Below are 16,983 nucleotides of genomic sequence, written 5' to 3' on the forward strand. Positions count from 1 at the left end.
TATTTTCAGAGTCAAATTCGAGGAGAGAATAAATCTCTTAAATTTTACTCTGCAGTCTCAACATTAAAGTGATATACATGTCACACTTACTCAGTGCTTTTATTCAGGAAGTAAAAAAGGAAGCCAGCAAATGGCTCTGACATTGCCTACTCCTAAAAGTGTCTCAGTCCCTGCAGTGTATCTGTTAAGAGGTAAAATATAAAAGTCCAGTCCATAAGGTTTAAGGATTTGATCTTTGAGGAAAAAGCAGAATAAAATATTGTTTGTGATTCGGACTCTCTTAAAACATGCAACTATAAGGTCAAAATAGGCAAAATTAAGAAATAAAACTTGCTTCATTGAGAGGCAGGATTGTAGCAAGGGCTGAGGGAGATGGGACTTGCAATACAGATTTAGGGAGATATCTGCATAGAGGTGATAGTTGAAGGCATGAGTGACGATGAGAACTCCAAGGGTGAGATATGACAGAAATGGCCTTTGATTCTCAGACCAAGGAAGGGTGAGAAGCGAAGCACACAGATTCATAATGAAATACTGTAGCTGCTATTTTTCACAAGGGCAGGGGGCAGAGAAGGAGCTTCATTAGGCAGCTGATTTCCTCTTTATTCCTACTGCGACAGAATGCTGGGCTGATTCCCATTCTGATGATTGTTCTTACATTGCTTTTCAGCGACATCAGGCTCCTAAGTCACAGAAAGTGTGCACCAAACTCAGACATCCAGAGAAATGTGGCGATAATGAACTAGGAGAGAAGGACAATGCCAAGCTACCTGCTAGAAGACTAGTGTCTGAAGCAAACCATACTACAAGACAATTTTGTTGTCTTTCATTCTTTCTTGCCATATGGCTAATATTTAGAATATTCTCTCTTTTTAAATCAAAAAGCCTTTTAAAAGAATGGCTACAAGTTTCAACATTTTTAATTTTGTCTTTTCTCACTCATAACAATCTTCCCTTGAACTTGACCAAGAAAATTATCAGACATACAGAGCTTTTGTTTTGTCAAAACAGAAGTATCAGTGTATTTCTCTTGATGTTTTATAAATATAAATACATACATATATGTACACATACACGCATGCCTCCCTCCCTTCTTGCCAGGCTACCTTTCCCCACTACTAATGAATACTGAGCTAAATATCCTGACTTCTATAACCATTTACTATGGTTACAAATTTCAACATTTATTCATTCATTTAACAAATACTTTTGTGCCCAGCCCTGGCTGCACAGTAGCACCCTCTGGGGACCTTTCAGGGTTCTCAATGCCCACACACATCCCCTGGCAGTTACATTAGACCCTCTGGGTGGGGCCCAGGCATCAGCATTTTTAAAGATCCCCAGTTGAGGCCAAGGTGAAGGAACTGAGGCCATGAAACTTGTGATCTTGAGCAAGGAGGTGGTAGAGGCCAGGAGAGATGCCACTCCAGGACAGGACTCCTCCCTGCAGCTTCATTCAGGCCTTCAAAGGGACACTGCTTAGTCACATCTCTCTGACCCACAGCTTCCACCCTGACCATGACCCCAGCCCCACCTCAGTGCCCTCCCCGCACCTCACACTCTCACTGCCTCAGCTCACAGCCCACCATGAGCTCCGCGCTCACAGGTAGTGGATCTGCCCCAGGGTTCTTTCTGCAGCCCCGTCCATTAATAAAATATAAATAAATAAATAAATAAATAAATACTGTTGCGAGTCTGCATTGCTAGGTCCACGAAAAAAAGGCAGACAGTGCCCCTGCCCTCATGTAAACTCATTCTGGAGTTAACATTCAGAAAATACATCTTGCTCCTAATAACGGTATATTATGATAAAAAATAAATAAGAACAAAAAACAAAAAAGGAAGGGATGGAAAAGAAGGATAAAACAAAGTTTATTGGTTTTCTATGTGAGAAGAAAACAACAAAACATTCTTTAAAATTTTGCTACTGTTTCAGATCATTTTGTCTAGTTTAGCAGCGACATGTGATTACGTTTCTCTAATTCTCTAGTCCTCTAATCATATGTCTAATAACTGAGTAGACATACATCAACATGACCCTGAAAAATATGGCATGTTAACCCTATAATAGATCACACAGATTCAAAATGGCACTGGAAACATTAATCCTTCTTCCAACAAGTATTTGACTGTCTTCTATGTTGCAGGTATTCTTCTAGTTCTGGAGATTCAGCAGTGAATAGCACCCTGTCATCTTGAAGCATAAGGCTTGGTGTTTGACCTCAAAAGCCAGTCAATGACGCGTGGCAGAGATTGTCTTTAGGAGACTAGCAGAACCAGTATAAACAGTAGCCCCCTTAAGTGACATCACTTTCATCCCCTCCCTTTTTTCCCATACCTCCAGATACAAAAGAGTCATAGAATGCTAGAATTGAAACCTATGTTAGAGTTTTTCTAGATTATGTATTCTAATGCCTTTTATCTGAAGATGTGTGAATGAGGGCCAGAGGTTTTAATTAACATCCAAAGATTATTCAGCAGATTATGATAATGACAAAACATTAGAAAACTATTCCTTCTGTGTATGCATGTGTGTACACATGTGTGTGCTAAGGGAACAAAGACCATGTAACAAGTAACCCCCTCCACTTCCTTAAAAACTATTTTCTGCATTTTTCTCAGTAATAAACTTGCTATCTTACTGTTCAGAGGATTTCTCATTTATCACTAAATTCTCCTTTGAGCTCTCAGACTTAGAAAACATTGAAAACCCTGCAGAATTTTTTCATCTCTTGATGTCCCTTCCATAAAGTAATTAAGATAATTCATTTTCTCCCATATTTTCCATACCCAGAAAATGAGAATCAAATGTAATTTTTTTTTTTTTTTTTTTTGCGGTACGCAGGCCTCTCACTGTTGTGGCCTCTCCCATTGTGGAGCACAGGCTCCGACGCGCAGGCTCAGCAGCCATGGCTCACGGGCCCAGCCGCTCCGCAGCATGTGGGATCTTCCCGGCCCGGGGCACGAACCCATGTCCCCTGAATCGGCAGGCGGACTCTCAACCACTGCGCCACCAGCGAAGCCCAAATGTAATTTTTTAAACTAAGTAAAAAACGCTTTGACTTTCTCTTTTATGATTACCTGTTTTTGATCCTCTGCAAAATACAAGGCAAACTTCCAACACAGACAAGTTAATGTTACATCCTAACTATATTTACCATAACTCAGTCATATTCATTAATACAAGGTAGTGAGAAGCTCTCACATTTAGTCTCAAACAACATGAGGTCATGAGCATATGAGGGAATCATGTACTACTGGTCATTAATCCTAATTTCAGAAATTATATTTGAAGATTTAATTCTCTCTTCCTATGTCTAGACAGGCAACCAGGCATAATCTTTTCAGCTTTAATTGCATTTACGCCTATGACTTCATAAAAGGGACAATTCTCGTCGCTATTTGCAAGAGAAAAAAAAAAGATCATACATAATCCTCATCATCACGTGATACTTGTCAGTAACCTCAATATCTGGGCCTCCATGGGAGACATCAAAGACATATAAAACAAATAAAAATTATACCCTTAATAAAAATCTATCCTTAATAAAAATCATAGTATTCATTAAGAAATTGTTGATTATCTGCTCTGATTACAAATGAGTGCAATGCAATTTTTCCCTCAAGCAGCTTAGCTTCTATTTAAAGATGGAAGGTGTATTACTCTGCTAGGGCTGCCATAACAAAATATCACCAATTGCATGGCTTAAACAATAGAAATTTATTTTCTCACAGTTCTGGAGGCTGGAATTCCAAGATCAAGGGGTCATCAGGTTGGGGTTTTTCTTGAGGCCTCTCTTCTTGGCTTGCAGGTGGCCACCATCTCACTGTTTCCTTACAGTGTCTTTCTTCTGTGCACATGCATCCTTGGTATCTCTCCATGTATCCAAATGTCCCTGTCTTACAGAGACACCAGTCAGACTGGATTAAGGCCCACCCTAAAGACCTCATTTTAACTTAACTACCTCTTCAAAGGCCCTGTCTCCAAACATAGTCACGTTCTGAGATACTAGCAGTTAGGACTTCAACATGTGAACAACACATGGCATTGTATATAAGTGTAATAAAACATAATATACTACAGTAACTCAAGAGAAGATGCTGGTTAGTACACTGGTAAGGCTCTGCACCAGGTAACAGAGCAACTGGAAAGGAAGGGAAATAACATTTACTGATTATCCATTATGTGACAGTATCTGTGTTACATACTTTTTTTTCCACGTATGCATTTCGTTTTAATAAATAGAGCATATTCATGGCTTAGATCTTAAATCATATTACAGACAAACACTTCTAGGCCCAAACAGCTAACAGCGAAGCTGCTACTGCTGGAAGGAATGCAGCCCCACATGCACTTGAAGTCCAAAGAGGAGTGACCTGACTCTAGAGGCCACCACACACCGCCCCTCTGTAGGCTGGACGCTGGACCAGTGGACAGCAGGAAACTCGAGGACACTCATGCACCCACCATTTGACCCCTCACCTTCGTGCTGCAGAACCAGCGGGAAGTTGTATTACTGTCAGATAAGCTAGAGGAAGGTTTCCTGATCATATTAAGCAAAGCTCTCCCATTGCTACCAATCAGCCAGGGGCGTTAGCTAAAAAAGGGTATCCACTGATAAATACAGAATATGAGAACAGCAAGGAGGATGCTATACAGGTCATCTTGTTTCTTCAAATGTCAGAAGTGTCCACATCACAGCAGTTGGTGGACACCACCTCCCGCAGGCATAGTCCAAAAACTTCCTGTTGGCGTTTGCACCAAACAAGGCTCCCCACGCTTCTGGCATCATCTACTGGGTTATGAGGCCCAGCCAGCTTTTGAGAGTACTGGAAACCTTGATTTTGCGATCCCCATTATAGATCTCAACCTCGCCAGCTACTTCCTCAGGCAGGTAGGCCTCCTGATCAATCTGGACATCAACATCTCTTTCCGTGGCGATTTTGTACATCGGGATTGGCACTGCAGGCTTCACCAGAGGGAAATCTTATGTCCCGCAACGAACAATCATTCCGGGCTCCAATAACTAGTACAAACCCTGGAGGACCATTCCATCCAGCAGTACTTGGTACCTGGTTGTATATTTTACCCTTTGGCTGAGTCTATGCTTTGCTTCATTTAGTAGGTCTGTGATAAGATCATCCATCTCTCGCTCTGAGGACTTCGAGCCTCACTTGATTTATCAAATTGGACACCTGAATTTTCTTCTGTTGCTCAATCTGCTTTTCTTTCTTCTCATAGTATTCCATAGTCTTCAGTCTTTGGGTTTGCACAAGACAACCCTTCTCAATGTTGAACTCTTCCTCTGCCTTCACGTCTATTTCTTCTGCTTCCTCATTGGCTTCTTTTTCAATAAAAGCCATTGTGTGCTTAATCTGCTTCTGCACATCGGCATTGCTGAGAGCCATGGCGCTAGTGATGCAAAGAGGCGGGCCACTGGCTGGAGCTCAGGTCTGATACGGGCAGCTGGCAACCGGGAGAGGAAAGCTGGCGTGGCTTCAGGCCTCCTCTGTTTTGTTGTGCTACGTACTTAACATGCGCTATCATGTGTAAAGCCTGTGGAAATCACAATCCAACCAGTTATCGCCATTTTATAAATGAGGAAACTGAGGCTCCAAGAGAGGAAAAGACTTCCCTAGGTAATGCAGCTGGAAGATGGTGGACCCATTTTAAGAATTTAGGTGTGTCATCGATGCTTACCTGCCTTCCACAAGAATATAATTCCTCCCTGCTGTTAGGCCTGGTTCTGCTACTCACTAGTTTTTCTTGGACACCTCACTTACCTGAACTGGAATTCAACTTCCTAATCAATAAACTAAGAAGTGTCTTCATCCACTGTTTTCATAATTTCTTATTATATTGTAAAGTATTATAACCCATTATATGCACTTTGGAAATTAGGAAAAAAATGGAAAAAACTAAATGCAATATGCCCCTCTAATAAAACCACCATAAATCTTTTGGTAAGATTCCCTTCTGGTCCCATCCTCCTAAACATAGGTAGGTAGAGTTTCCTTCTTGCATCACTTCATTTCTGAAGAAAAGCAAGTGGTCATCTCATTATGAGACTCAGATCAGATTAGCAAAATAGAAGAACAAGAGAGACAAAAAGAACAATGACATTCTACGAACCCCTTCCTCTTAGTTATTTAGAAGGTTTCTTTGTCTGTGGATGCCTATCCATGAGGCAGGACTGACCTGTGTCACTTACACACAAACACACACATACACACACACCAGCTTTATGAAAAAACAAACTGAATGGATTCTAAGGGCCAAGAGGAAAGAGCCTAGCCATGAGGGAACAGCCAAAGGGTAAAGACAAAGGGACATTAAGGGAGGGGGAGAAGAGAGCAGCGGGAACAGAATAGACTCCTTGATCTCCATCCAAATGAACTCATAATGAACCTAAAAATGACTTGAGGCAAAAAGCAAAGAACAGTATTGCACCATTCTCTGGCCAATGTGTGTGCATTTGATCATTTAAGACTTTCCAGCAATGGACTGTATACCCTTCCAAAAATTAAGGGCATGACAGACTGGTTATATAATATATCTTAGAGACTAGGAATAGATATATACATATACAGCAAACATACAAGTATATATACAAGTTTGTGACTTGCCTCTGCTTTTGTCATTTAGCAACTCATAGGCATATTTAATATAATTATATAGTCTTCATAACCTTGATTTTAATGCCTGCATAATGTCCAATTGAATAAGTATACCAACCAGTTTACTTAGTCATTATTCTATTTTTAGACCTTTGAATATTTCCACCTTGTAGCTGTGTACTCAGTGAGGCAGTCTATAATTTTTAAGAGAGAAAAATATCCTATAAAAGTTGTTAGGACTTCCTTGGTGAACATATCAGTTATCTTAGAGAGAACCTCGGTTTGGGCAGGGTAAAATGAGTGACACTTCAGTTTACAACATAAAGCAGCAAGCAACCGACCCAAGAATATTGCAGATTTTTAAAAATGTATGAGTTTCTAGGATTTAAAATACAAGTAATTGCTGGAATTAGGCAGCACTTCTCTCCCACAAAGCCAGGTGCTCTAAAACTTTATGTAGGAGCAACAAGCCTTTTAAAAGAAGAATCTCACTTTGTCCCAGCTTACCCTTCCCCCTCCCTGTGTCCTCAAGTCCATTCTCTAGTAGGTCTGCGTCTTTATTCCCATCCTGCCTCTAGGTTCTTCATGACCTTTTTTTTTTTTTTTTAAGATTCCATATATATGTGTTAGCATACGGTATTTGTTTTTCTCTTTCTGACTTACTTCACTCTATATGACAGACTCTAGGTCCATCCACCTCACTACAAATAACTCAATTTCGTTTCTTTTTATGGCAAAGTGAGAGAGTGGCATATACATATATACACTACCAAATCTAAAACCGATAGCTAGTAGGAAGCAGCCGCATAGCACAGGGATATCAGCTCAGTGCTTTGCAACCACTTAGAGGGGTGGGATAGGAAGGGTGGGAAGGAGATGCAAGAGGCAGGAGATATGGGGATATATGTATACATATAGCTGATTCACCTTGTTATAAAGCAGAAACTAACACACCATTGTAAAGCAATTATACTCAAATAAAGATGTTAAAAAAAAAGAAGAATCTATTCCCTAGGAAGTTTAATGTTAATGGAATCTGCCTTCACAGGAAAGTATAGATGTCCCAAGAGAAAATCTCCTAGAAAAAAAATGTGATACTCTGTACTAGTGAACGAGGCCAACCTCAGGCTCTAGAATATTGTAGGGAAGGGCTGGTTCTGCAGTGTTTGGCTGATACTGGCACAGCAACTATAATGTGCCTTGAGAATAACAGCTGGGTATATGCGCTGAATGAGCCGGTCACTAAGAATTGTAACATCTGGGAACCAATATCTACTTTGATGTGAAGCAAACACATTATAGGAAGAAGTGTCTTCTCTCCCTGCACACGAAGAAACAATTGCCAAATCGGCAACAGCTGGGTTCCTTGTTTGTCATGATGATTCCAGCAGTGTTCAATGTCGTGATTTTGGACTTCGTATTTTCAGAAGTAACTCCATATCACAGTGACAGCAGTATCAGCCACAGAGAACAGGTCCTTTGATGAGGTAAACAGATTTTTTACAGGTCTTTTTCAGTGAAGTTATAATAACAAATATTTTGGACTAAATAAATATTCCTGGAGACCTTGAACTTAACTTGAGAGAGGAAGTCTGGGAAGAGAGGGCAGCACAGCAGCTAAGGTTCATTGGATGTGAATGTTTACAGGAAATTTGACCTTATTTTGTACTCTTAAACAGGTAAAGCAGGACGCAGCAGCTTCACTCTTAAAAATGGCAATGCAACGAGCATCTTCCAAAACAGTCTGCCTAATGTTTTTTAATTTGCCTTCATGATAAATTCCCAGAAGCTGACAAAACTAAATTACTGTCATTTCTAGGTGTATAAAAAAAATGTAAAGCCAACTAAGTTGTAAAGCTGGTACATGCCAAGATTCAAAGAAAGAGAACCACTGAGTTAAAGAATAAGAAGAAGCATGCCTTCATAGAAAATGGGAAGCCTGAATATAGATAATAATGGAAGATTTAGAGTACAGTGTATGGAAATGGTGAAAATGTCACATCTCACTAGAACATTCATTCATTCATACAAGTAATTAGCACTATTACATGCCAGCAATTGTTCGAGGTACTGGGGGGACAACGAATCATGCTGATTTCAAATAATTAAAAAGTTGGCAAACAAAGAGAACTGCAATTAGTGTGTTCACTGGTCTTTCCTCTTGCAGGAAAATATATATACATATATATTTTATATATACAAAATCTTATTTAGAGAAGCAAGAAGAACTACAATCGTGCAGCCTGTGGAACAAAAACCACATTCACAGAAAGATAGACAAGATGAAAAGCCAGAGGCTATGTACGAGATGAAGGAACAAGATAAAACCCCAGAAAAACAACTAAATGAAGTGGAGATAGGCAACATTCCAGAAAAAGAATTCAGAATAATGATAGTGAAGATGATCCAGGACCTCAGTAAAAGAATGGAGGCAAAGATCGAGAAGATACAAGAAATGTTTAACAAAGACCTAGAAGAATTAAAGAACAAACAGAGATGAACAATATGGTAACTGAAATGAAAAACTACACTAGAAGGAATCAATAGCAGAACAACTGAGGCAGAAGAACGGATAAGTGACCTGGAAGACAGAATGGTGGAATTCACTGCTGTGGAACAGAATAAAGAAAAAAGAATGAAAAGAAATGAAGACAGCCTAAGAGACCTCTGGGACAACATTAAACACAACAACAATCGTATTATAGGGATACCAGAAGGAGAAGAAAGAGAGAAAGGACCAGAGAAAATATATAAAGAGATTATAGTCGAAAACTTCCCTAACATGGGAACGGAAATAGCCACCCAAGTCCAGGAAATGCAGAGTTCCATACAGGATAAACCCAAGGAGAAAAACACCAAGACACACAGTAATCAAACTGGCAAAAATTAAAGACAAAGAAAAATTATTGAAAGCAGTAAGGGGAAAATGACAACATACAAGGGAACTCCCATAAGGTTAACAGGTGATTTCTCAGCAGAAACTCTATAAGCCAGAAGGGACTGGAATGATATACTTAAAGTGATGAAAGGGAAGAACCTACAACCAACATTACTCTATCCAGCAAAGATCTTATTCACATTCGATGGAGAAATCAAAAGCTTTACAGACAAGCAAAAGCTAAGAGAATTCAGCACCACCAAACCAGCTCTACAACAAATGCTAAAGGAACTTAAGTGGCAAACACAAGAGAAAAAAAGGACCTACAAAAACAAACCCAAAACAATTAAGAAAATGGTCATAGGAACATACATATCAATAATTACCTTAAACGTGAATGGATTAAATGCTTCAACTAAAAGACACAGGCTCGCTGAATGGATAAGAAAACAAGACCCATATGTATGCTGACTACAAGAGACCCACTTCAGACCTAGGGACACATACAGACTGAAAGTGAAGGGATGGAAAAAGATATTCCATGCAAATGGAAATCAAAAGAAAGCTGGAGTAGCAATACTCATATCAGATAAAAGAGACTTTATAATAAAGAATGTTACAAGAGACAAGGAAGGACACTACATAATGATCAACCCAAGAAAAAGATATAACAATTATAAATATATATGCACCCAACACAGGAGCACCTGAACACATAAGGCAACTGCTAACAGCTATAAAAGAGGAAATCAATAGTAACACAGTAATAGTGGGGGACTTTAACACCTCACTTACACCAATGGACAGATAATCCAAAATGAAAATAAATAAGGAAACAAAAGCTTTAAATGACACAATAGACCAGATAGATTTAATTGATATTTATAGGACAGTCCATCCAAAAACAGCAGATTACACTTTCTTCTCAAGTGCACACAGAACATTCTCCAGGATAGACCACATCTTGGGTCACAAATCAAGCCTCAGTAAATTTAAGAAAAGTGAAATCATATCAAGCATCTTTTTTGACCACAACACTATGAGATTAGAAATGAATTACGGGGAAAAAAACGTAAAAAACACAAACACATGGAGGCTAAACAATACGTTACTAAATAACCAAGAGATCACTAAAGACATCAAAGAGGAAACTAAAAAATAACTAGAGACAAATGACAATGAAAACACGACAATCCAAAACCTATGGGATGCAGCAAAAGCAGTTCTAAGCGGGGAGTTTACAGGTATACAAGCATACCTCAAGAAACAAGAAAAATCTCAAATAAACAATCTAACCTTACACCTAAGGAACTAGAGAAGAAGAACAAGCAAAACCCAAAGTTAGCAGAAGGAAAGAAATCATAAAGATCAGAGCAGTAATAAATGAAAGAGAAACAAAGAAAACAACAGCAAAGATCAATAAAAGTAAAAGCTGGTTCTTTGAGATGATAAACAAAATTCGTAAATTCATTAGCCGGACTCATCAAGAAAATGAGGGAGAGGACTCAAATCAATAAAATTAGAAATGAAAAAGGAGATATTACAACAGACACTGCAGAAATACAAAGCATCCTAAGAGACAACTACAAGCAACTCTATGCCAATAAAATGGACAACCTGGAAGAAATGGACAAATTCTTAGAAAGGTATAACCTTCCAAGACTGAACCAGGAAGAAATAGAAAATATGAACAGACCAATCACAAGTAATGAAATTGAAACTGAGATTAAAAATCTTCCAACAGGGCTTCCCTGGTGGCGCAGTGGTGGAGAGTCCGCCTGCCGATGCAGGGGACACGGGTTCGTGCCCCAGTCCAGGAAGATCTCACATGCCGCAGAGTGGCTGGGCCCGTGAGCCATGGCCGCTGAGCCTGCACGTCCGGAGCCTGTGCTCCACAACGGGAGAGGCCACAACAGTGAGAGGCCCGCCTACCGAAAAAAAAAAAAAAATCTTCCAACAAACAAAAGTCCAGGACCAGATGGCTTCACAGGTGAATTCTATCAAACATTTAGAGAACAGATAACACCCATCCTTCTCAAACTCTTCCAAAAAATTGCAGAGGAAGGAACACTCCCAAACTCATTCTATTAGGCCACCATCACCCTGATACCAAAATCAGACAAAGATACTACAAAAAAAGAAAATTACAGACCAATATCACTGATTAATATAGATGCAAAAATCCTCAACAAAATACTAGCAAACAGTATCCAACAACACATTAAAAGGATCATGCACCATGATCAAGTGGGATTTATCCCAGGGATGCAAGGATTAGCCAATATATGCAAATCAATCAATGTGAAACACCATATTAACGCATAATGAAGAATAAAAACCATATGATCGTCTCAATAGATGCAGAAAAAGCTTTTGACAAAATTCAACACCCATTTATGATTAAAAACTCTCCAGAAAGTGGGCACAGAGGGAACCTACCTCAACATAATAAAGGCCATATATGAGAAACCCACAGCAAACATCATTCTCAATGCTGAAAAACTGAAAGCATTTCCTCTAAGATCAGGAACAAGACAAGGATGTCCATTCTCACCACTATTTTTCAACATAGTTTGGGAAGTCCTAGCCATGTCAATCAGAGAAGAAAAAGAAGTAAAAGGAATACAAATTGGAAAAGAGGAAGTAAAACTGTCACTGTTTACAGATGACATGATAGTATACATAAAGAATCCTAAAGATGCCACCAGAAAACTACTAGAGCTAATCAATGAATTTGGTAAAGCTGTAGGATACAAAATTAATGCACAGAAATCTCTTGCATTCTTATACACTAATGATGAAAAATCCGAAAGAGAAATTAAGGAAACACTCCCATTTACCATTGCAACATACCTAGGAATAAACCTACCTAGGGAGACCAAAGGTAGGTTTGCAGAAAACTGTAAGGCACTGATGAAAGAAATTAAAGATTATACCAACAGATGGAGAGATATACCATGTTCTTGGATTGGAAGAATCAATATTGTGAAAATGACTATACTACCCAAAGCAATCTACAGATTCAATGCAATCCCTATCAAATTACCAATGGCATTTTTTACAGAACTAGAAGAAAAAATATTAAAATTTGTATGGATACACAAAAGACCCCGAACAGCCAAAGCAGTCTTGAGGGAAAAAAAACGGAGCAGGAGGAATCAGACTCCCTGACTTCAGACTATCACAAAGCTACAGTAATCAAGACAATATGGTACTGGCATGAAAACAGAAACACAGATCAATGGAACAAGATAGAAAGCCCAGAGATATACCCACTCACCTATGGTCAACTAATCTATGACAAAGGAGGCAAGGATATACAGTGGAGGAAAGACAGTCTCTTCAATAAGTGGTGCTGGGAAAACTGGACAGCTACATGTAAAAGAATGAAATTAGAACACTCCCTAACACCATACACAAAAATAAACTCAAAATGGATTAAAGACCTAAATGTAAGACTGGACACTATAAAACTCTTAGAAGAAAACATAGGAAGAACACTCTTTGACATAAATCACAGCAAGATCTTTTTTGATCCACCTCCTAGAGTAATGGAAATAAAAACAAAAATAAACAAATGGGACCTAATGAAACTTAAAAGCTTTTGCACAGCAAAGGAAACCATAAACAAGACGAAAAGACAACTCTCAGAATGGGAGAAGATATTTGCAAAGGAATCAACGGACAAAGAATTAATCTCCAAAATATATAAACAGCTCATGCAGCTCAATGTTAAAGAAACAAACAACCCAATCCAAAAATGGGCAGAAGACCTAAATAGACATTTCTCCAAAGAAGACATACAGATGGCAAGAAGCACATGAAAAGTTGCTCAACATCACTAATTATTAGAGAAATGCAAATCAAAACTACTATGAGGTATCAACTCACACCAGTTAGAATGGGCATCATCAGAAAATCTACAAACAACAAATGCTGGAAAGGGTGTGGAGAAAAGGGAACCCTCTTGTACTGTTGGTGGGAATGTAATTTGATACAGCCACTATGGGGAACAGTATGGAGGGTCCTTAAATAACTAAAAATAGAATTACCCACTACTGGGCATATACCCAGAGAAAACCATAATTCAAAAAGACACATCCACCCCAATGTTCATTGCAGCACTATTTACAATAGCCAGGTCATGGAAGCATCCTAAATGCCCATTGACAGACGAATGGATAAAGAAGATGTGGTACATATATACAATGGAATATTACTCAGCCATAAAAAGGAACGAAATTGGGTCATTTGTTGAGACGTGGATGGATCTAGAGACTGTCATACAGAGTGAAGTAAGTCAGAAAGAGAAAAACAAATATCATATATTAACGCATGTATGTGGAACCTAGAAAATGGTACAGATGAACCGGTTTGCAGGGCAGAAGTTGAGACACAGATGTAGAGAACAAACGTATGGACACCAAGGGGGGAAAGCTGCGGGGGGTGGGGATGGTGGTGTGCTGAATTGGGTGATTGGGATTGACATGTATACACTGATGTGTATAAAATTGATGACTAATAAGAACCTGGTTTATAAAAAATAAAATAAAATTCAAAAACAAATCTTATTTATATATGGAATTTAGAGGGGCTTAAATCAAACCAGACTTCATTCATTTGTTCATCTAATCATTCAACATTTACTCTGGACCCTCATGGGCCAGGCACTCTGCCCAGTACTGGAGACCAAGAGAGAAATGACAAAGTTCCTTTCTGCACCATCTAGAGAAACATATATTATTTGTGTAAAAGTATAAACAAATATTTAGTTGATATATTTCATAGCGGGCTCATAAACTCACAAATTTCTACAGACTGTGACACTTTAAAATTTCTCTTTTTATCCAAAAAATTAATAGTTCTTTTATAGTTTAAACTTCTACATAAAGTTGTTGGATTAACATTTTTTTCCCTTGGCATCCAGCCTTCTAGGATTATCATTTGAATACACTGTTAGCCAAAAAATTGATCAATATGAACAAACTGCCTGAAGGCAGCTTTGAGACGCACTTGTTATCAACCTATATTAGTTGACCCTGAAAGGTAAGACCAACATCCTGACCTTTCTCATTTTAGTATCCAGATGATTAAATATGTTTTGTATTATTTAATGTGGTTATCTAAAGCATTAAGAAAACCCCAAGTCAAAAGAATAGCTAATCAGATTAGGTAGCTTCAAATTATCAGTTGACTTCTTCCTCCAGAAATTACAAAAGCAAACACCATTCCATCTGTATTTTGAAAAAAAGCATTTCTTTACCCGCACATTTAGGCACAAATCCTAGACAGGATTTAGTATGCTGTACCCTGTCACTGCCAGGCTATGTTGGCCCAAAGGAAAAGATGACAGTGGTTCAGAGAAGATGAAACCATCACATCAAGCCAAAGGACCGCTTTATAACACTACTGCTTATTAAGTTGATCAGAATGTACCACCCAGTATTTCTCAGGCAGTCTAACTTATTCAAACCCAACTCATCTATCACAGGAAAACAGGGCAAAATCTCCACTTATTTTTCTCCTTTCTGACAGCCATAAAGTCAATAATAGTCTCTTTATAAACTTTATTTTGTCTCTGAATCTCCTATTTTAAAAAACCAAAGGGCTTACCTAGAATTTTCTCCAGCTTGTGTAATTTAATAAATGCCTAAGGTCAAGCACCAAGTTTTCTTTATTTCAATTACCCTCAACGTGCATGGCGCAGAGCAGGTGCTCAATGACTGTTTAATTGATTTATATAGCTTAAAAATATCTGTATTGGTGATTGAATTTGCCTGTTATATGCAGATTTTTATCACATCTAGGGAGATACCTGACCTAAAGTAATCGATTCCTGAAGGTCACCTGAACTGATTCACATCTTAATACAAGCTGTTTCATGTTTAAGATACGTTTTTTGAACACCTTTTAAGTAATCTATGAGTCTCAGCAATGAAAACGTTCTAGAATTGTTTGTAACATATCTTTTTCGGTAAGCGGGCCTCTCACTGTTGTGGCCTCTCCCGTTGCGGAGCAGAGGCTCCAGACGCGCAGGCTCACCAGCCATGGCTCACGGGCCCAGCCACTCCGCGGCATGTGGGATCTTCCCGGACCGGGGCACGAACCCGTGTCCCCTGCATCAGCAGGCAGACTCTCAACCACTGCGCACCAGGGAAGCCCTGTGACATATCTTTTACTCTAAATTAGTGAACCACCCATCTAAGACAATGCATCTATCCATTTCATTTACCTCCCTTCTGAAAGAGTTGACCAATGCTATAATCCTTACTATTCATGTCAGTTGAGGAACAAAAGGTCATTTACCCAAAAATTTGCTGAGATTAAAAATAACTTAGGTACAAGGTCAAAACAATAGCAGACCCCTGATGCGCAAGTTATTGCTTTTCAATAATAAGCCCAAATCCTCCCCCACATCACTCTCAGGGAGTACTATAAATATTAGGGATTTATCACAAGCATAATGTTTAGGGGATTGCCACCAGGTTCTAGAGAATGGTACATTCATTATCCTCTAAAAATATTTTCATTGCTATGATCAGAATGAATTAAGAAGTAAACCCACTGGAAGAATTACAATTATTCACTTCTTCTGTACCAGTGTTGGAAATGAATCTCACTTTTCCTGGCAATTTTATTACATGTTAATTTACCTGTGTTGCATTAAGTGACAAGCATTCTGGAAGGCCAGCAGAAAAGCAGAATGGCCTGGCCTATCTCTTGGAGGCTCCTATCACTCTGATTGGAAAAATTACTAATTCAGTGCTTCAAATATATTATTTAGCATAAAAGTAGAGCTATAAGTAGTAGTGAAAAACACTTATTTATAAGCATATTATAGGTAGTTCCATGACCTGCACTTTATTTCATAATAAAATCTTTGATTCTAAAGTAGTGATGTTCTCAAGGCTACAACTAGAAGAAAGTGACTTATTAACATGATTTTAGATACTGAAAGAGAAAGAACAACATATAGTTGTAACAGGAAAGACATTCTGCTGTCTAGTCATCTTACATCTTACACATTGTTTTCATAGATTTCAAAAGTTTCCCGTATTTTTTTTTTGTGTGGTACGCGGGCCTCTCACTGTTGCGGCCTCTCCCGTTGTGGAGCACAGGCTCCGGACGCGCAGGCTCAGCGGCCATGGCTCACGGGCCCAGCCGCTCCGCGGCATGTGGGATCTTCCCGGACCAGGGCACGAACCCGTGTCCCCTGCATCGGCAGGCGGACTCTCAACCACTGCGCCACCAGGGAAGCCCTTCCCGTATTTTAAGAGTGAATAATTTCAACTTTGACACAGAGTGTGATTAATACTTTGTCGCCACTAGAATTTATTTTAGGGTATCTTCCAATCTTTCCCACCCCAGTACACACAGATGTGCAAAAAATATATTTACCTACGCTTCTACTACTTTAGAATATTAGCTCAGGAAGTCACATCCCCAAATTGGTAAAGCCCAGGTGACTGTCTCCTTTTAGAATGCAT

The 16,983-nt window shown here is 39.0% G+C and overlaps 1 pseudogene; it reads right to left on the reverse strand.

Moving 5' to 3' along the window:
• Positions 1 to 4,801: 4,801 nt before the first annotated feature.
• LOC101275697 (V-type proton ATPase subunit E 1-like) lies at positions 4,802 to 5,409 on the reverse strand (annotated as a pseudogene).
• Between the last annotated feature and the right edge of the window lie 11,574 nt (positions 5,410 to 16,983).

This window comes from Orcinus orca, chromosome 6 (assembly GCF_937001465.1).
Source record: "Orcinus orca chromosome 6, mOrcOrc1.1, whole genome shotgun sequence".
In the NCBI taxonomy this organism is placed as follows: domain Eukaryota; kingdom Metazoa; phylum Chordata; class Mammalia; order Artiodactyla; family Delphinidae; genus Orcinus; species Orcinus orca.